Below are 23700 nucleotides of genomic sequence, written 5' to 3'. Positions count from 1 at the left end.
CCTCCTGGACATCCCCTGTGGCTTAGATACAACTACCAGGATATGTGAATTGATTCATTTCTTGTATTCCATCACCTTCTAGCACAATGCCTGATTTGGGAACTGCGAGGGTTTTCATGACATCAGGGGGTTTGAACCAGATAGGACACCCCCAGCTCTCTGTGGGACTGGGAAATCTGTCCTGGCATTTTTGCTAAGCGGTCCCACAGTGCTCAGTGATGTGGGGACCCTTTTGGCCCTCAGGCTCTCCGCCAAGCAAACAGGAAAGCCTGGCTATACACAGACATGGCTGCAGCAGGGGCTGAAATAAATCCCATTGGCACTGAGCATACAGAGAAATGACTGAGCACAGGCAATACCCTCTGCAGACCACAGGGGCACACGGATAATGAGCTATCCCACAAAACAAACAAACAAACAAACAAACAAACAAAGGGAGCATCCTCTAAAATGTTCCAGCTGTAGAACCAGGATTTATCTTCTGATCTTTTAATTCAGATTGAGGCAACACCTGAATTTACTCCCATACAGCAAGCTCAAGCTTGGGCAGGTCTTGCTGAGCACCGCCAGGCTGTCCTGAGCGCTGATAGCTGGGTGCCAATTTCCTGGAAGAGTTCCACCTTCAGCAAAACCTCATCTTCTCCTCCCCAGCCAAAGCTTCCCCACCCTCCTAGGCAGAAACTATGGCCACCGACAGCCCCGGGCTGCTGCGGATTACTTAACGTTTGGACAAACATTTGAAAGCAAGGAGCCCTGTGAAAGCATTGAGAATTATGCAAATACAAAGTCAACAGGAAGCACTGGCATTTTATACAAGTTTGCCCTCATTCTATCAAAGCCTTGCAGTGATAATGTATTTCCCCCCCAAGAAGAGCTGCTGGAATCGTTTCACCTGCTTTAATGCACTTGTATTTAGACATTTCCACATACCAAGAGTGCATGAATTAAATCAATATCTCCATTTCATTTTTATTTAGTGTAATGAGGGGGGAGATCTTTGCAAGGGGAATCCACATCCATTTCAGACCTTTGGCCAGGCTCAATTGGATGGATGTTTGTCATTTCTTTACTGTCCCTGTCTGCTCCCATTGCTATCACCCTATCATCACGGATGGGACCAGCTTCAGAAGCACAGTTGGCCTACACAAGCTGAGATAAGAGACTGAAGGCAGAAATCAAGCACTTTACTATTCCAAGACTTAATTTCCTCCTTCTAAGTCCAACACAGGGGAGGAAAAAATCCATATCCAGGACTTGCAAATTCCCCATCCTCACACCCAAAGGCTCATTAGCTCCTTTCCACAGACAAGAAACCAAAATATCTCACATTTTCCTTTGCTTGATCTGTACTTAATGTTTGCTGGCAGCCTGTAAAATTATGAACAGAAAATTAAAATAAATATGGAGATGCATCTCTAAAACACACTCACAGCCCTAATCACACTGGCAAGATGCGAGTAATTTAGAACAGGCTAAAAGGTATAGGCTGGGGAGGGAGAGAGGAAGGAAACAGAAAATTGCTTTTGCTGCAGAAGCTTATTGCTTTCTGGAACTTGTTTGGGTTGCCCCAGCAGAAGAGCTGTGCAGCACAGAGTGGTCTGCAGAGCCCCGTGATAGCAGTCATCCAGAGTAGCAGCAGACCAACCCCACCAGCCTGCATTCACATTCCTCAGCTCTCCACATACTTCAACAATGAAGTCCCCCCAAAAATGCTGCTTCTTCCTGCCCTACAGTAAGGCAGCAAACTCAGACAGGGAACTGATTTGGCTTAAAAATAACCTGGCACAAGACAGAAAAAAAAACTAAAACATCTATAAACTTCATAGCATGTGTTATCGCTCCATCAGAGCAGCTTTAGGTGCATAAGGGCAGTGTAACTTGGAGCTGGTACCAGGAACACCTGGCTGCCACTGCTGAACCCAGATCTTGCCAGTTTTTCTCTGGGGATAACATTTATCCTACTGCCAGTATCTTTAACAGTGAAAAATTAAGAACACCACAAGGCAAAAAGAACAGTCCTGGTTTTGGGCCTTCAGTACAAGAAAGACATCAAGGCCCAGGATGTCCAGAGAAGGGCAGTGAAGCTGTGAAGGGTCTGCAGCACAAGTGTTACGAGGAGCAGCTGAGGGAGCTGGGATTGTTCAGTCTGGAGAAGAGGAGGCAAAGGGGAGACCTTACTGCTCTCTACAACTCTCAGAAAGGAGGTGGTTGTGAGGTGGGGGTCAGCCTCTTCTCCCAGGTTAACAGCGATAGGATGAGAGGGAGTGGCCTCAATTTGCATCAGGGGATGTTCAGATTGGATATTAGGAAAAATTTCTTCTCAGAAAGAGTGGTGAGGTATTGGAACAGGCTGCTGAGGGACGTGGTTGAGTCACCATCACTGGAGGTGTTTCAGAACCGTGTAGATGGGGCACTGAGCAACATGGGTTAGTGTGCATGGTGGGGATGGGTCGATGGTTGGACATGATGATCTCAGTGGTCTTTTCTAACCTTAATGATTCTATGATATCCCAGCAAAACACTTTGCTCACCAAAATTTAAACCCCTGCACCTCTTTCCTCTGTCTCTGTATGTACATGTGAATACAAGCATGCACGACTGCACAGGTTTTCAATTCTGTGCACGAACCTTCAAGCAATGCAAGTACTCTAAATTTTTTTTAGGGCATACAGGGCATAAAGCAGCAGCACATATTGGTAATGTAACATAATTAATGTCACTTACTTGCTTCATCCAGGAAATTAATCTAATCAGCTAAAATAACACAACAGCCAGAACTTGGCACCAAAGGCAGAAGCTGCCACATGGGGCAAACCAGCTCTGCCACCCACCACGGAACCACTTAACCCCAAAACAATCTCTGGGGGGATGTCTGTTGCATCTCACACTGTGAGCAGCCCTGGTCCCAGGGATTGGGTCAGTGCTGTATTCCTGACCCTGTTCAATGAAATAAAAGGTTAGGTGTTAGCTTTTTCTTCAAATTATTTGTATGTATATCTGTTGGGGAGGGAAGTCAAAATGAGTTTAACACAGTAGGACTCACAGTCCAGTCTGAATTTAAAAGCACAATGAGAGTTGGTTTCCAGAACAAAATGCCAAAAATAAGCTACTCTATAAAAATATCAGTATTTGAATTTCTTTTGGGTTTTAGACTCAGGCAGCTGTAGGAACATCTCTGGGAAAGTGACAGCTAGCTTACGTCAGTGCATTTACATTGCTGAGCTGTGGGAGCTGGGTGGCCATGACTATACCAAACCCTCCTTAAATCAATAAATCACAGCAAAGAGCTCTAGGAACAGGTGCTGGTTACCAAAATGGGTTATTTTAAGTTGCCCCTCTCACTGCCTAGCAGTGATAGAGGTGCAGGGCTGCTGCCCTGGCCTTCGAGGCTGTGGGCAGATGGCTGGGGTCACCCAACTGGGACGCACCGCAGAGCTGAGTACTGCTGCGGGGAGACAGGGCTGCATTCTTCCCTGATGAAACAGCAGTGAAAGGGCTCTCGTTGCTACTCTGCCCATTAGTCAGCACACAGGAACAAAAAAACAAAGCAAATCCGCTCTGTAGTATTAGTGATTATGACTCAGACTTTTATTCCCCCCAAGCCGTGATTCATTCGCTTCAGCCGCACAGCTCAGAGGCACAGACTCAGAGCAGCCTCATGATTCCAGGCTCCCCCCCAAACTGGGGGGGGGGTGGGCTTTTTCCTATCTCTCTAATTAACTCTCCTTTGCAGTCAATGGTTAAGAATTCCCATTTTTCCCTCCCCTCCACTCAGCTCCTGGGCACTGGGCCGGAGGAGCTGAGCGTTGCACGCTGGGTCCACGTGTCTGTAGATGCTCTGTGCCCAGGAACTCGTCACAGCCCCGTGCGAGCCGCGTGACCACCGTCAACACGCGCAGCCCTGCAGCCGGCCCCTCCGGTGAGGGGGGGCACGTTCAAAGAGAGACAAACAGGAGGTTACTCGAGGCCAAAGGGAGGGCCAGCAGCAAAGGGATTCATGGGAGGCATAAGGAAAACATTGGTACAGGGATGCAGCTTCAGAGAGGTGGCAGTCATTGGTCAGTGATAAGCAGTGTTCCATACAGCAGGTGGGACACATGGGGCTGGGGATGACGCTGCGGTGCCTCTAGCCCAGCCCATTGTGCCACGCCCATGGGCTGAGCTGAGCAGGGAACAGGTGTCCCCACACTCACCATCATGTACCCCATCACTGAGTTTCTTCCAGCAGCATGCTTTTGAGGCAGAAATTGTGGGTTGTTTTTGGTTTGTTTGTTTTTTTTTTTTTAATTTCCATCCCCTGCACTACACTTGGTGATCCTACTCTCCTCTGCCATACTGAGGCCACATCTAGAGCACTGTGTCCAGTCCTGGACTTCTGAGTTCAAGAAAGACAGGGAACCTCTAGAGGCAGTCCAGTGGGGGGCTACAAAGATGATGAGGGGCCTGGAGCATCACCCTTATGAGAAAAGGCTGAGAGATCTGGGGCTGTTCGGCCAGGAGGAGAGAAGACTGAAGCTGGATTTTATTAATGCTTATAAATATCTAATGGGCGGGAGACAAGTCAGTGGTGCCAGGCTCATTTCAGTGGTGCCTAGTGACAGAACAAGGGGCAGTGGGCACAAACTGGAACACAGAAGTTCCATACAAACATGAGGAAAAACTTCTTTACTTTGAGGGTTACAGAGCACTGGAACAGGCTGCCCAGAGCAGTGGTGGAGTCCCCTCTGGAGATATGCAAAACCCAACGAGACACTTTCCTATGCAAGCTACTGCAGGAATCTGATTTAGCAGCATGGTTGGACTCAATGATCTGCAGAGGTCCCTTCCAACCCCTACAATTCTGTGATTCTGTGAACAAAACAAGGAGTCTTGCAGCCTCTCTGCATCTGAATACTAATAGTGGCAGACGAATTCCACATTTCAAACAAAGATAAGACATTAAACAGAGCCTCTGTAGAGAGATTAGATACAATTAAAAAAAAAAAAAAAAAACAATAAATCCTTATGTTCTTGGCAATGAGCTGATTGGTAGCAAAAGCCAGGAAACACAGCCTCTTTTCCCCCGACACCATGGTGCCCTGAAAAAACAAGTGCATTAGAGTTCAGCTGCTTGCCCAAAGGGTAAGGCTGCACAGAAGCTCATAGAAACTCACTGTGTTCCCAGGTTCATACACATCTGTGAGCTCTTGCTACTCCGTTCTTCCCAGAAAGACTATGTAAGGGCACTTCAGCAAGCTTGAGATGCCAGGTGAAGAGCACCTCACCTTCTCCGGCACAAGAGGCTGGGCAAGCAGGGCACAATAAAACAGAGTGAAGTAACAGCAACCTGTTTTCCCTGGTACTGCTGCACAGGGAGAAGCTACAAAAACATTAACTCTTTATAGGGGTCCTAAAGGGATTTTTTAGTTTGAATGTCAAAAATAAACTTTAGCAAAGGCCGGCAGGGAAGGAATACTAAAGGAGTGAAAAGCCTCTTAAATCCTCTGATTTTTTTTATTTAATAGTTATTTCTGTTGTGCACTCTCCAGAGGAAGTCACTGACTCAAGTGCAGTTTTCACCACACGTCAAGATTCCTAGCACCCTCTCCACTCTGGAGGCACTCACACTCCTCTTGTCCCCCAACCCATGTCCCAGTGCCAGACTCTGTACTGATGCTACATGAGGCAGATATCAAATAGTGACCTTCCACTGGAGACTTCAGAGAGGGATCATAGAATCCTTAGAGTTGGAAGGGACCTCTGAAGGCCATTTGGTCCAACTTCCCTGCAATGAACAAGGACATCCACAGCTAGAGCAGGTTGCCCAGGGCCTTAACCAAACTCACCTTGAAAGTCTCCAGGGACACGGCATCAACCACATCTCTGGGCAACCTGTTCCAGTGCCTCACCCTCCTCACTGTAAAAGATTTTTTCCTTATATCTAACCTAAATCTATCCTCTTTGAGTTTGAAACCATTTCCCCTTGTTCTGTCACAACAGACCCTGCTACAGAGTCTTGCCCCTTCTTTTCTGTAGCTTCCCTCCAGATACCAAAAGGCCACCATCAGGTCACCTCACAGCCTTCTCTTCTCCAGGCTGAACAGCCTCGACAGCCCCAGCTCTCTGCCTGTCCTCTTAGGAGAGGTGTTCCATTCCCTGGATCATTTTTGTGTCCCTCTTCTGGACGTGCTCCAACAGCTCCATGTCTCTCCTGTACTGAGGACTCCATATCTGGATGCAGTACTCCAGGTGGGGCCTCACCAGTGCAGAGTAGAGGGGCAGGATCACCTCCCTCGCCCTGCTGGCCATGCTTCTTTTGATGCAGCCCAGGATACGGTTGGCTTTCTGGGCATGCGAGTGCACACTGCTGGCTCATGTCCAGCTTTGCACCCACTAGTACCCCCAGGTCCTTTTCGGCAGGGCCATGCTCAAACCTTACATCCCCCAGCTTGTATTGGTAGCGGAGGTCACCTTAGCCCAGGTCTAAGACCTTGCACTTGGATTTGTTCAACCTCATGAGGTTCACCTGGGCCCACTGCTCAAGCCTGTCTAGGTCCCTCTGGGTGGCATTCCATCCCTCTGGTGCGTTGACCACACCCCGCAGCTTGGTGTCATCAGCAAACTTGCTGAGGGTGCACTTATCTAACCATTTTTCCACTGATCTTCTCCAGCACAGAGGTAAGACTGACAGGTCAGTCATTCCCAGCGTTATCCTTTTTACCCTTTTTGAAAATGGATGTAATGTTACTTTTTTTCCAGTCACTGGGGACTTCACCTGACTGCCATGACTTTTCAAATATCATTCAGAGTGGCTTGGTGACTACATCAGCTAATTCCCTCAGGACTCTGGGATGCATCTCCTTGGGACCCATGGACTTGTGGATGTTCAGGTTCCTCAGCTGGTCATGAACCTGATCTTTGCTTACAGTGGGAGGGATGCTGCTTCCCCAATCTCTTCCTATCAAACCAGATGTTTGAGGGCTGTGCAGCGAGCATTTATCAGAGAAGTCTGAGGCAAAAACAATTGTTAAATACCTCAGCCTTCTCCTTGTCTGTTGTTTCCAGCTTGCTTGCGTCACTCACTAGAGCAGGTACACCTTCCTGGACTTTCCTTTTCTGGTTGAGGTACCTGTAGAAGCCCTTCTTGTACTTTCTGGCATGCCTTGCCAAGTTCAGTTCACACTGGGCCTTGGCTTTCCTTGGATCCTGGTTCCGAAACACTACAATTGTCAGTGAAAGAAATCTGCATCTTAGCGGGAGGCATTGTTCCTCTTCTCCTGCTATTTGACTTCGGGAAAAAAAAAAAAATAATCCTGTCCATTTTACAGTATCAACCGAAATTATGTCAACAATTAAGATTCCATTTAAATAACCTTTTCTTCCTTAAGAAATAGCTCTTAGATTAATGATTTAAGAAAACTAACATCTAAGTCTTAATTTAGTAAAATGTGATTGCATCTATTTAAAGTCATAAAAAGCATGAAGCTTCAATGAGCTGTTAAGTTTGCTGATGATACTAAATTAGGAGGAGCTGTTGACTCCGTCAAGGGCAGAGAGATCCTGACAGACTGGAGGGCTGGCAATCATCAATCATATGGAGTTCAGCAATAGCAAGTGCTGGATTCTGCAGCTGGAGCAGGGCAACCCTGGCTATGTGCATGGTCTTGGGGATGAGAGGCTGTAGAGCAGCCCAACACAAAATGATCTGGGGTCTCAGCTGAATACAAGTAAGTAGTGTGTCCTGGCAGCCAAAAGGGCCAACCATACCCTGGGGTGCATCTGGCCAGCACTGCCACCGGGCAAGGGGAGGGACTGTCCCTTCTGGTCTGCGCTGGGTGCAGGTTTTGGATGTCGCAATGTAAGAAGGACACAAAACTATTAGAGAGCCTCCACAGGAGAGCTACAGGGATCGGGAAGGGTCTGGAGAGAAAGACATATGAGGAATGGCTGAAGTCCCTGGGTTTGCTCAGCCCAGAGCAGAGGAGCTGAGGGGAGGCCTCATGGCAGCTGCAGCTCCTCACAGGGAGCAGAGGCGCAGTGCTGAGTTCTGCTCTCTGGTGACAGTGACAGGGCCCGAGGGAACGGCATGGAGCTGTGTCAGGGGAGGGGCAGCTGGGGTTAGGGAAAGGGTCTGCACCAGAGGGCAGCAGGCATGGAACGGGCTGCCCAGGGCAGTGGGCACAGCCCCCAGCTGCCAGAGTTCAAGGAGAGTCTGGACAACAATCGCAGGCATAGGGTTTGAATCTTGGGTGGTCCTATGTGAAGCCAGGAGAAGGACTCCATGATTCTTGTGGGTCCCTTCCAATTCAGGATATTATGTTCAGTTATTTAAAAAGCGCTGTTTTTCAGTACGCGCAAAACACAGGGACTCTGGTGGCAGTCCAAGTTCCATCGATGTATTCTGATGCTCTGTATTGCAGGCAAGCTTACAGACACATTTCATCTTTAAAACATACCCTGTTTCTTCTGTGTGGGGAAAAAAAAAAGTGTTCATGAGTCCGGTGGAGAGGGACTCTCATCTTCACTTCCACAAATGAAGAAAAAAAACGCAAGAGCAACTCTGTTCATTTTTCTCTTCTCACAGATGAGCAACAGATACTTGGGTGAGGACAAGAACTGCTTGCTCTGAAGAATCAAGAGAGATGAGGTGCAGGTTTTCAGAGGCGTTAAGGATCAAATTATCAAGATTTTCACATCATATCAGAATACCCAATATCTAGATAACATCAGGTCACTGACAGAATCACTACAACACATAGAATGTGATCCATGTCTTCACGCACTTGGGGAAGCCTACTCTATCAAAACCAAACTGTCAGTTAATATTGTCCTACTTTTAATAAAACCCTGCTACAATAATGCACCATACCATGGGGAGACAAACACACACAATGGCAAGACTGTTCATGCTTCCAGCATCTGATAGTAAAATAAAAAAATTAATCTGATTAATATTTGCTAGCAAGAGTTCTCAAATATGCTGACGTTTTCTAAGCATTATTTCCTTACTTGAATTTCCATGCCTCTTATTTAAGTGCTATCTTAGTTACCTGACTAGAAAACACCTCAGCGTTTAGCAGAGCATATTTACAGAATGATGAACACTTACTCCAAAAGGAAAAGCAAGAGCTGGGAGAAGGCAATAGGAAATAATCAGAGAATGAGTATGAATCACGCATTTCCCTAGACAGACATCTTTCCATTAATGATGAATATCATAATTCCCCTAAATAATGCAAGGAAAAAATGTTTAATCATTTAAAGGTATCATCAATAATAAATATGTCAGTTCCATATGCTAACATCACTGTTCTTCTCTGCTCAGGGACTGTTCTACTATAAAGACTGAAATCACCATCACCTTCAGTTTTGGAAAAATGCTTAAACATCACAGCCACAAGAACTAAGAAAGTATGTGAGACAAAGAAATGAAAGGCAGGGCATGCTCACAACCTGTGCAGGGTAAAGCCTCTTTATATCCTGACTGCTGTTCCCATGTGATAAAGAAGTAAGGAAAGCATAGATTCTTATCTGCTCAGAGTAAGAGCGCACCAGGTGTGTACTGAGATAGACCCAGCCAGTTAGAGTCCTTTCCCCAGCTCAGATGGTTACTTACCCTTACAGCCTTTCTAAAGGCAGACCACACTGAGAGCAAAGTGAGCAGATGCTCAGTTCTCTGGCCACTCTGCCATCAGCAAGCTAGAAGAATGCTGGAGGACCAAGGGCAGGACTGAGATACAAGGGGACAAGTCTCAACTCAAGGACAGGGTGTGGAAAACTGCACCATGAGATATTACAATGAACACTGGGCAGCTGCACTGCAAGTTTCCAAAGTCAGCACATCAAAGACCTGCCACATGCCAGCTGCGCCAGCAAAGGACACAGGAGGAGGAGAGTGAGTACTCAGCTGAAGGCAAGCTAGGATATCACCACAAAAGGACAGGGTCACATGGAAGGCAGTTCACCTGCTGCCTGCAGCACTATAGGCACAAAGAGCCACTGCACAGGGATCAAAACTGGGCTCCACAGGCAAACCCAAATAAGGGGTACAGAGATGCATACATGAGCACTAAGATCCATGCCTGGACAGTAGGAAACAATGCTTGCTACATTTCAACAGCGGATTGCTCAGGAAGAGCAGAACGTGCTTTAAGAGACTTAAGCCACACTGCTGCAATGCTGCCAGCAAAACTCAGTGTGCTCAGGGCACGGGCACCTGAACATCCCCATAAAATCATGCGGGTTTCCCAGCTCACCTTGGCGCTGACTCCTCTCAGCCCACCGCCATCTCGCCACCACTCCAGCTGCACCCTCCCCACAATGTGGGCTGTCTTGACTCAGTGTTCTGTCGTGAGGAAATCATAATCCCAAGGGCTGCTGCTGCCACGGCAATTCCAGTGACTGAAAATAAACACGGTAGATAAGCTGTGTAGAACTGGTATGAAGAGCTATAGGTCCACTTTGGGCAGCTCTATTTGCCTAAGTAGTAAGGAAGAAGGGCAAGGAAATGCAAGTTCAAAACCCCCAAAAGACATCGTGTTTCCAAACCATGGGCATATTTCCCAGAATAAGATTTCCCTACAAATACAGGAGGGTGTAGAAAGCAGGGGAATCAGGCTGCACAGAAGAAAACCAATGGAAACTACACCAAAGTGATTTATTGGAATCTCTAAAATAAAGGGGGACAACCACCCATGGGGAAGATCTAAATCCAGTTCCATACAGCCATCTAAAGCATGCAGCATTTCACAGCGAGGAAACCCTGCCTGATGTCTCTGCCAAATTTCTATCAGGGTTTGGGGTGGGACAGAAAGTTTGTGCCACCAAACCATGATTTGCATTGTTTCAACTTTTTCTCTTTTCCCTAGAGTCACTCTTCCGATTTAGAATCTGTACTATTTTAGGCAACCGTGCTAAAAAACAGGATTTAATGCTTGTTTGGGCTGACCATAAAAATCTTTTCCACTGGAACAAAGATTTAAAACTGTGACTCAAAATGTCTTTACAATGGGGGGTTGATTATCAAGAGGACCAGAATATCCTCTTATTAGAAAAATGTTCACTGGTCTTTCCTGAACTTCACACAGTAGCACTAACTCAATGGCTCGTTCAGTTGCACACAGGCAACAAAAGTTGTCTTCGAATGTGGGAAAAAATATATGCTGTAATAAAGGAAACGAGCATGTATGTGTGCATGTATATCCACACATGTACATACGTGACTGATACGACAAGAAGAAACAGTTTGAAACTAAAGGAGGGGAGATGTGGGTAAGATGTCGAGGAAGTTTTTCACTCAGAGGGCAGTGAGGCACTGGCAGAGGCTGACCAGAGAAGCTGTGGATGCCCCATCCCTGGAGGCATTCAAGGCCAGGATGGATGAGGCCCTGGGCAGCCTGATCTGGTGGGTGGCAACCAGCCCACGGCAGGGGCTGGAACTGGATGGGCTTTGAGGTCCCTTCCAACCCAAACTTTTCTATGATTCTATGATTATTGTCAACAAGAGATATAGGAAAGAAAAATGTCAAATCTCAGAAAACAAGGTTGGATGGGATCAAAGGACATACTCCACCTGCTTGCCTGAAGAAAAACAAGCCTAATTAAGACCTTTTTTTATTATTCCCCTATTATACAAGTCCTATGCAAATACTTAGGCAGTTTTAAAGAAATCCACAGAGGACAACCAGACATCAGAAAAACTGATGTAATACCTTATGAGTACCCTATATTAATATTTTTTTTTTTTTTAAAGCCTTGTTCATATACATACAGTATTCACATGTGTAGGTTGGGCAGCATCCAAGGTGGATGCAGAATTACAGCCTGGGTCTGGGGAAGCCCAGCAGTGCTCACAGGAAGTATTTCCCAAACACTGAGCATGAAGGCGTAGGTGACTGTGTGAGCTCTCCAGGTCCACCACCAAATCTCCCCACAGCCTCACCTATACAAGAGCACACAGCTGCTCCTGTTCTTTTCCATGCCTCCACACTATCACAATCTCACTGTTTTTCCTGCTGTTTTTCAGCTGGCTCAGTTCTCTACAGAGGCTCACTGCATTGCCAGCAAAGCAGCCAGGATGGTCTGGAGCACCAACTGCTTGGGATGCCTCTATTGCTGCAGCAGGGCTCTGGTACCTAAAAGGTTGGCACAAGGCCACTGAAGCCACAAAGAGCGGAGGAAGGAGTCAGGTCTCAGAAATGGCCCCACAGCTCCAACACCAAAGGTTATGGGAGATAAAGTGGGGCAGCAGCACATGGCCAAAGAAACCCTGCCCTCTTTATCAAGCATTGCTGATGAAACATCAAAGGAAAGTATGCGTAAAATCCATAGTTCACTGCTATGTGGAAGGGCAGATTAGATTTTAAGGCAGCAAATAATCAGTGACAAGCCTACAAACACATTTAACAAATGTCAGAGTGGCACTGTGTAACAGATCTCTGTCACAATCACACCAACTTGGATCCAACCTTGCACCTGTAGAGGAAAGGCTTTGGAAAGCTTCCTATCCCATTTTTTTTAAACCCTAGAGCTAAAGTTTGGGTTCTTGGCAAGCAGAGAGAACATATGCAGCATCTGCATCCAAATTTAAAAAAAAAAATGAAATTACCGTGAGGAGCAGAGCACAGTGTGTAGAACTCTTATTTACAAGTTTTCTGGCTGCTCTTTTATCAGCACAATTCACTGAAAAACTCAAAAGCAATCATTGCTTTACAAGCACGCTTTGCTCTGTGTGGTTCCTGCACAGAACCGTACGCTGAAAACGTCAGTGGGGGGACGTGAGCCGAGCATCTCGCAAAGCAGCTGCAACATGCGCTCCTCTCACTATGTCAAAAAGCATCTCTCCGTTTCTACAGTATGCAATCATTATTTTGCTAATCACAGGGTGCTCTGTGCTTCTCAACCTGAATTATTATTATTATAGTTGGCTCAGCTGCAAACGCGTCTGCTTTCCAAACACACAGAGCTCGGCTGAAGAAGAGGGGTGGGGGCTCGAATCCCTGCAGCATAAACCAGTGAATGGCATTCCAGCATGTAATTTCTTATAACAGGAAAAATAACGTCTTTCAGGAGGTTTTCCACTTTAAGTTAGAACAGAATCACCACAAAAAGAAGAAAAAAAAATACTGAGTAAGGCAACATAACACTTACTATGGCCTCCTTTCAATTCACCAGATCAGAGTTATATTTATCTCCCAGCTTCAGCCTAGAAACATATTTCATCTAGAAAAACTTTTTAGCTGCTTAAAAGAGACACTCAAGCAACAAAGGCCACACACTTAGATACTGAGGAAAAGAAAGAGAAAAAAGGATTTATTTGTTTAGATGCTGTTAGCTGGCTGACATCTCCCACCTACAGCTCATAAACAACCACTCCAGTGGGCAGGCATGACTTGGGCTTGTGCCAGCCTGAGCATGACATGCTGCGGGAGCAAAGGGTATGATCTGGCTACTTTCTGGCCATCTAGTTCACTTTCACCCACTTCTTCTACAAACATCTGGTTTTAACCAGGGCCAGCAGCAGGAAGCTGTGTAAGGTAAACACGAGCATCTGTGGCACTCAAGCCCAAAATGCAGGAGGAGTTAGCAGTTAGCCATAAACGCTAACCTGGTACAACTTAGGATGGTGACAGCTCCGCATAGATCTGGCTTTTAAAAGCTACTCCTCCTGCCAGGCTACCTCAGACATGATTCGCTCCTTATCCATCTCAAGGCAAGGGCCTCTGCACCTCCCAGACCACCGCTCCATGCTGAGGGCTATAACTAATAGAGAAGCGTACGTGCTATGCCATCTCCAAACGCTTTGTTAGATAAACAGCCTGTCTCTGCTCTGAATTAAACTGGGGTAAAAATCTCATTTGGGTATGCAAGGGAAACAGGATCAGGCCTGAGTATCCTGAAAATAGAAATCCACCCTAACAATTGGCATTAGCTGGCGCTTGTCTGCAGGAGTCATCAGAAAGATCAAGTTATGGCTGTGTCCTGAAACAGCCCCTCACCCCAGGGGTCAGAGGTGGGTGACATGGGGACACATCACTGCTTTGCACAGACATTTCGAGAAAAAAAAAAAAAAAGAAGAGTCATCCTGCATGAAACGTAACACTCAGTGTTTACATCTTATTGCAGAGGTCTCAGGTATCACCAGTGACACAGATAGGAGGGGCTGCTGCTTTGCTTCTGCGCGTTCACCCTGATGGCACCCCTTGAAATGATGTGATTACATCACACCTTTCCAAGAAGTGACCACTACCCACTGAAAGCCCGCAGACATGTTTGCACCAGCCTCATTTGTTAGAGATCACTCAACCTGACCGCAGAGGAGTGCGGGCAGAGCACGTTCAGGAATTGTCACCCATCAAAGAAATGCTTGGCCATGGCTGCTAATGCTGCACACAGGGGCCTGGAAAGTGTTGGCTTTCCAGAACGGGAAATGCGGTGCTGAGTCCTGGGATTTTTTGGAAAAAAACTGCTGTGCAAGCAAAGCCATCCAACCGAGTCGCTCGCTGCCGTGGGCCCACGACGCTGATGCAGCCAAGAATAAAAGGTCTGCCACAAAGTGATATTGAGCACATTCTTCAAATTGCCAACATCAAAGCATTTCCCTATTTCAGATCCCTCCGCTTCTATAATCAGAAGCAGTCAAAACACTCAGCTTTAAAGCCTATGAATCCAACTAAAAGATGCTGAGCTTTACAGCAGTCCCTGCTTAAATGAAAATGGAAAGTATTGTACAGGACATCACCTCAGCTCCATTTAGAGTTCCCTCTGCTCCCAGCACTGTGGGGCCAGCACTGCCACATGCTGTCTCCAGGTGTTTTCTTAAAGGGATGGAGATTGCTCAAACTGATTGAGCTGTTATTGCCACATGCAAACCTGCTTGGCTGCTGGCACCCCCAGGATCCCTCTCTCTCAGGAGGAGCTGAGCAGCAGCACAGCCACATGGCTCAGCCCAAAGCAGAGCCAAATCCCTCAGAAGGGGGGAAACAGGTTCACAACCAGGCTGGAAAGTCCCAGGCTTGCAGCAAGCTAGAATGCTATTAAAATTAGCAGCTGACAGCTAAGAAAGCTAATGTCTGGAATGCAGACCCAGAGCTCTGAGCAAAGATTGCAATCAGCTCTGATGGAGGGGAGCAGCACTACAACCACAGACCCCACTTATGCACTGCTTTGGATCTTACCATTGGGTCTGGGATACATCATACTTGCATGCAAGCTGCAACCTGAAGGAGGTATGAGAAGCAAAAGCTGACAGATTAATATTTAGAGAGAAGGGAAATGGAAGCAGCTCCTGCTCCTCTATTCCTTTTTTTGAGAAAAAAAGCGCAGCTGTGGCTGCTCCTCTGGAAGCAGCAGACTATTGGAGCGTGCAGAGATGCTACCGGGGTGCTTGAGTGATCCGCCTCTGTGAGAGGAAGGAGGAGCCAAGCAGAAATGGTGAAACATCTTGGAGCAGAAGAAAAATGTGGATGAGAAGGTAAAGAATGAACACCCAGAATAGGAAAGAAAGGGGAAAGAAGGAAAGAAAAAAGGGAAATATGTACATGAAAAACACCACAGGCATAAAACTCAGAACATGAAGTGGAACAGAAAAAGAGAAGTAGATGTAAACTAGGAGGGGAAGGAACGAGAAAGTTACAACAATGATGCTTTCAAACATTTGTATATATAAACACACCTAAAACATACATACACAAGTAGAAGAACCATGCTGTGTTTTATCTACATTGCCTTGAGTAACACTGAGAAGTGGTGATGAAGTCATTGCCTCTGACAGGTCAGCACAGTTTTCACCTGTGCAGGGATGATTTCTGCACACTTCTTGTACCAAGCTGACCCCCATTTACTCTCATCTACAGAAGAAAGAACGCAGAAGCCATGTAAAAATATTCACAGCAGAGCAGCATGTTTACAGCTGCAACATCTCCATCAAGTGTACACAGACAGCCGCAGATCCTCATGAGGACTATTAGCACCGTTAGTTATTGGTATTGTTTATAGCACCACACATAAAGCACCACCAAGAGCTGGAGAAACCAAATGTGTCTGTGCTTGATGTTAAATAAAAATAGAACAGAAGGGACAGTCGTCGTTCCAGAAACCCAATGACCTAAGGCAAAACCAAGATACAGTGGGAAAGTAAAAGCAAATAAGGCAGGCATAGCAGAGTGAAGCAAGAAATGTGCCAAAGGAGATACCATCATCTGCCCATACGGTCCTAAAAATCTTGCTTTAAAAAGGAATCCGGGAAGGGGTGAACCACAACAGAGTGCGGGCAAAGGCCCACCCATCCCCTGTTCTCCAAATTCCCACTTAAACCACTAATGAAGATGCTGTAAAGATCCCCCATTACTGAAACAACTAGCAGTAAGAAGGAACCCACATCAGAAATCACCACATCCATCAAACCACCCGGAGAACAACCCCTAACTAACGTGGCCACAATGTCCGTCAGGATCCTGACTTCATGATTCCTGTTCTGCGTGCCCATTTGTTAAAATGCCACATCTTGGGACACACAAAACAGAAGGCAATCAGGAGTTACTCATGAGTTAACTTCTCTGAGTCCATCCACAAGGTGATAAAGGAGCTAACATAATAAAAAGAATAATAATTTGTTTTAATACATCAGTAAAATAAAATGGCCTGCTTTGAGCAGCTAATATGACAGTGTTAATCTTATCTCCACAGAAAAATCCTGGTAACTAACCTTAGTTTGAAACAGGTGAAGAGCAGAAGGAAAGGGTAAAATTTAGGGATGTTTGCGTACATATGTCAATCTTTTTACTCCTTAATTTTTTCAACATTCTGAAAAGGCACAATTGGAAGTTCAGACGAATACATTTTCCTTGATGCTAAGTTTAAACATTGAAGCCATCACCAGATTATCTTTCAGGTAATGTATTAAGTGATGAACCGATATCTGATACGTGTTACTTCTCTTTTTTCCAACCCAGCAGTGGAGGGCCTGGTTTTGCTTGCATATTCCTTAACTATCTTTAAACATTATATGAAACATCGCTATATATTTCGAAAAGGCACAACTGGGATAATATACCTTGCACTTCGGAACAGAATATGAAGAATTTTGTAGTGCACGTTATCACAAAGAGGGACTGGACAACCCAGGACAAAAATGAACTCTCTGAGAGCAGAGCTCCATTTCCTTGCAGAAAACTGCCGTAGTCTTTGGCCCAAAGATTTTAGCAGTCTTTCTGTTACCTGAGGTGATAGAGGGTGCACTTTGAAAAGCTCTATCTGTATTTCCAGCACAGTCAATTCCTTCCTCATGCCCATCAGCTCTTCTGCATTGCTAGAGCTCAGCTTTAGAGGGTTGCTCTTCATCCATGAGGTGGTAGCTGGGTAAAAGGTTACACAAAGCTAAGGCTTATCTTTACCCTCAGAGGCCCCAAGGATGGAAATTGGTGGGAGGATGCAATACTATTGTTAATCTCTGGGTACCAGCCACCCCAATGGACTTGAAGATGACTTCAAGCTCCTTCTTCTGAAACCACAGGGGCCTGCCGCAGCAGAGGAAGGCTGGGAGCCTCGCCGGGCAGACTCCCTCTGCCTGCCAAGCCTCCGATGTAACCACAATTGCATGAATTCAACCTTAACACTTGCCAACTTCCAAGAAGCATCAAAATCCTGTAGTTTCTTTCCAATAAGTATTAATGTTATCAGCAATATTTCATGGGTCTGCAGGCTTCGTCTCACCTCAGGGAGGCCTAAAACAGATTTAGGCCAGGCTCCAAGACTTTCAAGAGAGAGTGGCATAACTGAGAGAGTACAGGCCTGGGAGGCAGAGATCCCACACATGAGCTCTGTTTCTGTTGGTACCTCCAGTTCTCTTTCTGCTGAGTGGAGTCAACACCATTTTAAGTGCTCAGCATCCAGATTTCTAAGCAGGAAAAAACACAAGTATTCATTACTATGGATATTTGCACTCCTAACACTATTACAAGGAGGAAAAATGTATTAGCAAGACTAGACAGCTGAAAGCTCTCCTGGTCACTGTGGATCAGCACAAGTGACTGCAGGTTGTTTCATCACTCTGTCTTACTGTCTCTTTCCATACTGGCTTACTCTGAGATGCTGGTATAAGTTACTTAAGGAAGAAATTTTTGATATTTAGGGTGGTGAGACCCTGAAACAGATTGTTCTGAAGCAGTGGATGGATGCCCCATCATCAAAGTGTTCAAAGTCAGGCTGGAGTGGGCTTTAAGCAACCTTCCTAGTGAAAAATGTCCCTGCCTATGGGACAATCTTTAGAGGTTCTTCCCAACTCAAACAACTCTATTCATAGTCTACAAATGAAAAGAATTTAAATCCTATTTACTGTAATTTGTCTCATGAGAGTATTCAAGAAAAATATTCACTAGAAGTTACTGAGAACATCCTGCAGAACAAGTTTTTTTGCTAAAAATCTCTTAGGTAATCAAGATTTTGAAGGACAGGGACAGTGAGTACCAGCATTAGTACACAGTCCACAACACATGGCAATATGTTATGCCTTATGCCAAGGAACAGTATCTTGGATTTGGAACACTCTGCAACCTCTCCGAAACATGGTTTTACTTAAGTTACCACTAAGTAATCTACTTTAGTAAATTCTACTTTATGCACTTAACTTTAAAATTCAATTTTTTTTTTCAATTATTGCAAATCTCCCTTCCATTCCGCTTTTCCTTTTGATACTTCCCCCATGGGAAGTACAGCAGACTGCGCTACCGACAATGAAAAGCTGGTACTCAAATGTACCTTTCACACTTAGCTAAGAGCTATGGAGATTTTAGTGCCAGTCCTTCAACACTTGTGTGATCTCATACAGCTACTCAGTGAAAAGCTTTCAGAAGTTTTATTCCTGCTTAGCTGTGTCAGCTGCAGCCTACCAAAGTCACCGCTGACATTTCTGACATCAAGCCAAGTAGAGGCTCTTGACCATTTTGGTGAAGCACTGAGGGTCCAGCTGATGTCATACTGTCCTCCACTCTGAACAAACAGAAAACAGCATCTTCCTCAACATATTAGTAGATTAATATGTGAGCAGAAGGGGAAGAAATGGCTGCTGAAGGTAGAACTCCCACATCTACCCATAGCCAAGTATGGGGAACCCCATCATCTATCCAAACTACCTATAACAACCGGTTCTCATAGGTCTTAATACCAACTACCTTTATTTAGCTCAGACCCATGTCCTTTCCTTTCAGCACAGAACTCCACGTTTCCTTCCCATGGAGGCCAGAACATGGCAGTACCACTCATTCTCATCCCAGCAATGAATCAAAACACCACCAGGCAGGCACTGGGACCTGGACAGTCTGCTTCACTGTCCCATGGAGACAGTGCAATGTATGTTCTTCCTTCTCCTATGAGGCTTCGGATCGTAATGTTTATTAAATTATCTTTTGCATTCCAGAAATTTGGGCCTACTTCCATCTCATTCCACACACCAAAACCTGAAGCCCTTCTTTTCAATTTTTCCTCAGTAACCACAGTAGTGGAGAACTGCGGTGGGAAGAACCCTCTGGGGTCTCCAGTCCAACCGCTCATCTTATAAGCAATTATTTTCCTCTGTAACATCAAACAATTTTTTTTTTTACGTTCTATCATCTAATAGCAGCCTTTTTAACACTTAAGAAAAATGTAAAGCGTTGCCCACCCCATCCTTAAAAGCAAGCTAATAAAAGAATGAGCACCAGTTGTGAGATACCTGTGAATGAAATGATCCAGCAACTCAATTAGCATCTGAAAGCCCCAGAGCAGCAGGCTTCAAGTTGTCTGTGCCCAGCATTAAGCACTTGGCCTTTGCTCCTTCATGATCATTTCTGGAAAGTGTCTTTCAGACCTTCCTTTATATGTAGAAATAAAATAAACAAGTCATTACTATTTAAATGAAGCGGGAAATGTTACTAAATATTTCCAAACAGATGCACAGTAGTGTTCTGTTCTGTGTGCCAAACTGTAGATCATCATATTGATAGGTGCGACTACCTACTGACAACATCAACTGAAACAAAGGGGCTTGGGGCTACCATGTCTAGGGTCAGCTATAGCAGGGCTATATTAATACTGAATAATAAACTTCAGTATCAGCAAAGAGAGATTCATGCTAGAAATTTTCCATTTGGAGAAGACAAAACACAAAGGGCTTGAGGGCAGTCTGTGCTTTGGCCATTGCTCCACATCCCACATGCAATGATGCAGGCCAAGCACTAGCCCACGGCTGCTGTTTCCCCCAGGTTAACCAGCACACAACACCACGTTTGTGTTACCACATTTACGTCAGTAGCACACAAGAAGCAGCAAGGCTTCAGTTTCTTGCACCACTTCTTGCACAGCCAGCAAGCCCTTTCCAGTTATGCAGGGCTCACCCCTTGCCTGGGCAGGGAGCCAAACAAGGCAACACAACGCACTTTACTTTTGCATGGATTTTGCTCAGCTCCTGTTTTCAAGAAGAGATGGTTACAGGCCCTGCAGTGGACTGCTTCAGAGCATGGGGGCTCCCAGCATCATCCAGATCATGGTGAACGCCTCCAAAAGTTGCTGTTTGTGATGGGATGTGGCCTTACCTCTCCCACCCACCCACCTCTGCTCTTCATCACCCCTTAAGGAAGCAGCCTACAGCTCTGGGCTCTGCTCCTGAGCTAGAGATCTCTGCTACCTGAACAGGGGAGAACCTCTGGGAGCTTCCTATAGGACCCTCTGTCACTCCTTCCCAAGGGCTGGGACCAGCACCTGGACAAGCCCTCAATTGGTTCTGATTGGTAATATAACAAAAGGTTTTAAGCAGAGCAGCAGCGCAACCTCATATTCTCAATCAAGGCACTGAAGAGGTGATGCTCAAAGAAAACGCTGCCTTCCAAAACATCTCGTAGCAATGTCACTCCTCCGTGCAAATGCACAGAGCAGCCCAGAGTGCCGGAAGGACTTCCTCACCAGGCTGCTCCCATCTCAGCTCAGCCCATGCTCTGCAGAACTGAGCAGCTCCTACCACCTGCACAATCAAACTGGGAGAGGGCATGGCCAAATCTCCCTTCTCATGTCAAAAGAACTGATTTGCAGGGGCCCATCAATAGTTTCCATACAAAACATCTTCTGCTGCTTTTTCCAGGTTTTAAAAGGCAGAAATGACCAAGAGAGAGAATCCATCCCTCCTCTTGGTAATTTGTTCCAGTGGCTAATCACCCTTGCCATCAAAGTCTTGTGCCATAATTTCTAATTTGAGCTGCCTCCTAACCTGCCTGGATTCCCAGCACTGGTCCTAGTGACAACTCTCACTGCTGCATGATAGAGCCTTTTGCAGCCTGATGCATTACCACCGGCAGCAACTCACACACAAATCATTTTTCTGTCGAGGCGATGGCAGGTGCAACCACCAAGAAACCTAAGGCACCAACAGCAGCAAGGATGTGATGGCAAGGGCTGCAGCACAGGCAGGACAAACCTGAGATACTCAGCCAGCCCCATCTGTAAGATACAGCTCCATGCTGATACCCACACCTGTACCTGGAGGTCACATAAAGAATCTGACACCACCTCAGGGTGCAATAAAAGGCATTTAAATCATACAGACCTGGCATGCAAACAGCTCAGACAGCAGTGCACACCTGGAAACACTCAGGAACAGTGCTTTACTACAACACTGATAACTCTGACAAATGCTGTTCTGCCCTGACCCTCAGAAGCACGGTGAGCACAGGGCGGGCACTGCATCCGCAGGTATCAATGAACCACGTGGAGCTGCACAGGCGGCACAGCCTGCCCTGTAAGACACCATGCTGCATTAACGCACACTGACTCAGAAGAGATGCAGCTGCAACAAGGGAAAATGTGGCCCATGCACAGTGCTAACGGGTCCAAGAGATGGATTATTTCTTTATTCCCCACCACAAGCTCTGCATAAATCTAGCCAGGAACTAAGCAGGTGTTTGGTATTAAAGCTATGAGCCAGCAAGGAGAAAGAAAACAACACATCATCCCATGCTTCAAAGTAAGATCTGTATCACCTTGCAAAAACAGCCAGAAGCTTCCTGACCAGGTACACATCTTCCTCTCTGCTATTTTGCTTTGCAGCTCTATACCCTTCTCAGCTCACAGAGCAAGACCCTGCGCTGGTGCCGTCCCTGGGCCAGCAGCAAAGGGTAGGGGCAGAACACCCACTGAGGCTTGGGCAGAGCCCTCTGCATTGCCCAAGTGCGGCAGAGATTATCCCAACTCCTCCTCCATTGCTCAGCATACCCAACACCAGACATGACAACCACACCGCTCACACCTGTGACAGCAGCCTACGTGGACAGTCCCTGGCACTGCTGCATGCTGCAATGCTTGGAGCACCCAAAGCCCTGCCAGTACGCAGAACCAGAGGTACTGGAATAGCTGCCTCCATACTCAAGGACAGGGAACAAAAGGTAAGCCCCATGGTTCCTGCAAGCCACGGAAACACCTTTCAGATCACAAAAGTCAGTGCCCTCCTCTTGACACACATGGCATGTCAGCGCTATCGTATGCATGGACCAACGGAGAAAAAAGTGTGTGTGTGTGTATAAATGTATTTTTTATGAAGATGCCACACATATAAGCCCTAACCTACCTGCCTTCCTATAAACTCTACCCCTTCCTAGTAGGGCTGCACCAGCATCATTACAGAAAAGCAGTGACACTGTAGTAGCCCACTGAACATCCTCATCTGAAAGGTGACAGAAGAGCACAACGATATTCTGATATATTCAAAGATGGCAGAGACACAATTTTTTCCCCAGTCTTTTTCCACACCCTCAGCACTGCAGTAATTCCTCTATAAAAAGTTAGTGAGATATACACAGCCACCAAATGCAAGCCCTTTGCACAGCATTCTGATTAAAAACAGGAAGACATGGCTCAGACCCTGCAGAGAATTAGGCATAAGCTCCAAGTTTAGCAGATACAGCCCTTGATTGGGCAGAAATCTAGGCTTTGGTTCGGCAGAGAGAGAACAGCACAGCTGCAGAGCTGTGACACGAGCTGTGCCGTCGGCACACAGCTCCCAGTCTCAGAGAGCAGCCAGCTCCCACAGAAGTTGTATTCCATGCACGCAACTTCACACAGGGAGCCCATCTTCCATTTTAAGAACTAATTCCTATACATAATTCATTTTTGCAACACGCAGCGCTTTCAGCAGAAGCAGGCACCAGCCCTTCCTTATTTTCACCCTTGGCAGGCTGCTCTGACAGCACGAGGACATCAGCACGCAGCCTGAGCAGGGGATGCAGCACCTCGGCCTGCAGGGGCAGGGAGCTTGCAGTGCTCACACTGTGCAGGGATGCTGGAGGTCCACAGCATGTCCCACACCGGACAGGTACAGCATGTCCCACACCGGACAGGTACAGAGGCACTCCCAAGGGCTGACAGACTGCACCTGTACACCTCACTGCCTGCGCACAAAGGCACAGCCACATCTACCTGAATTACGACATCCTAACCCAGGAGTAAGCCACGCTTATTGCTATGAGACGGAGAGCAATGGGGAAAAAGAGAAAGTCAGAGGTTTTCTAACACAAAGCAAACGATGTATATAGCACACACCAAGCTCTGCGGGTGTGAGCCAGCATCCATCACACATGGCACCCAGCACAGCACCTGGCTGCTCCACGTGCTCAGAGAACACACATCCTTCCTAAATAATTTCTAAAATCACAGAGGAAAGGAAAATGGTGTCTCTGAGATGTTATCAAATACTGCGTTGTA

The 23700-nt window shown here is 46.3% G+C and overlaps 1 long non-coding RNA gene across 5 annotated transcripts in view; it reads right to left on the bottom strand.

Moving 5' to 3' along the window:
- The window catches only part of LOC110393760, an 81509-nt gene that overhangs the window by 56363 nt on the left and 1446 nt on the right, over positions 1-23700 (bottom strand). For 3 of the 5 annotated variants that reach the window (XR_002435179.1, XR_002435182.1, XR_002435181.1), the window contains exon 2: positions 10236-10380. The exons of 1 other annotated variant lie outside the window; for it this stretch is intronic. This is a non-coding gene — a long non-coding RNA (uncharacterized LOC110393760). Of the gene's footprint in view, positions 1-10235; positions 10381-17691; positions 17876-19687; positions 20553-23700 lie in introns of those variants that run through there. One more of the 5 variants, XR_002435183.1, reaches the window with a different exon arrangement.

Source organism: Numida meleagris, chromosome 2 (assembly GCF_002078875.1).
Source record: "Numida meleagris isolate 19003 breed g44 Domestic line chromosome 2, NumMel1.0, whole genome shotgun sequence".
Lineage (NCBI taxonomy): Eukaryota > Metazoa > Chordata > Aves > Galliformes > Numididae > Numida > Numida meleagris.
This window is presented reverse-complemented; position numbering and strand designations above follow the sequence as displayed.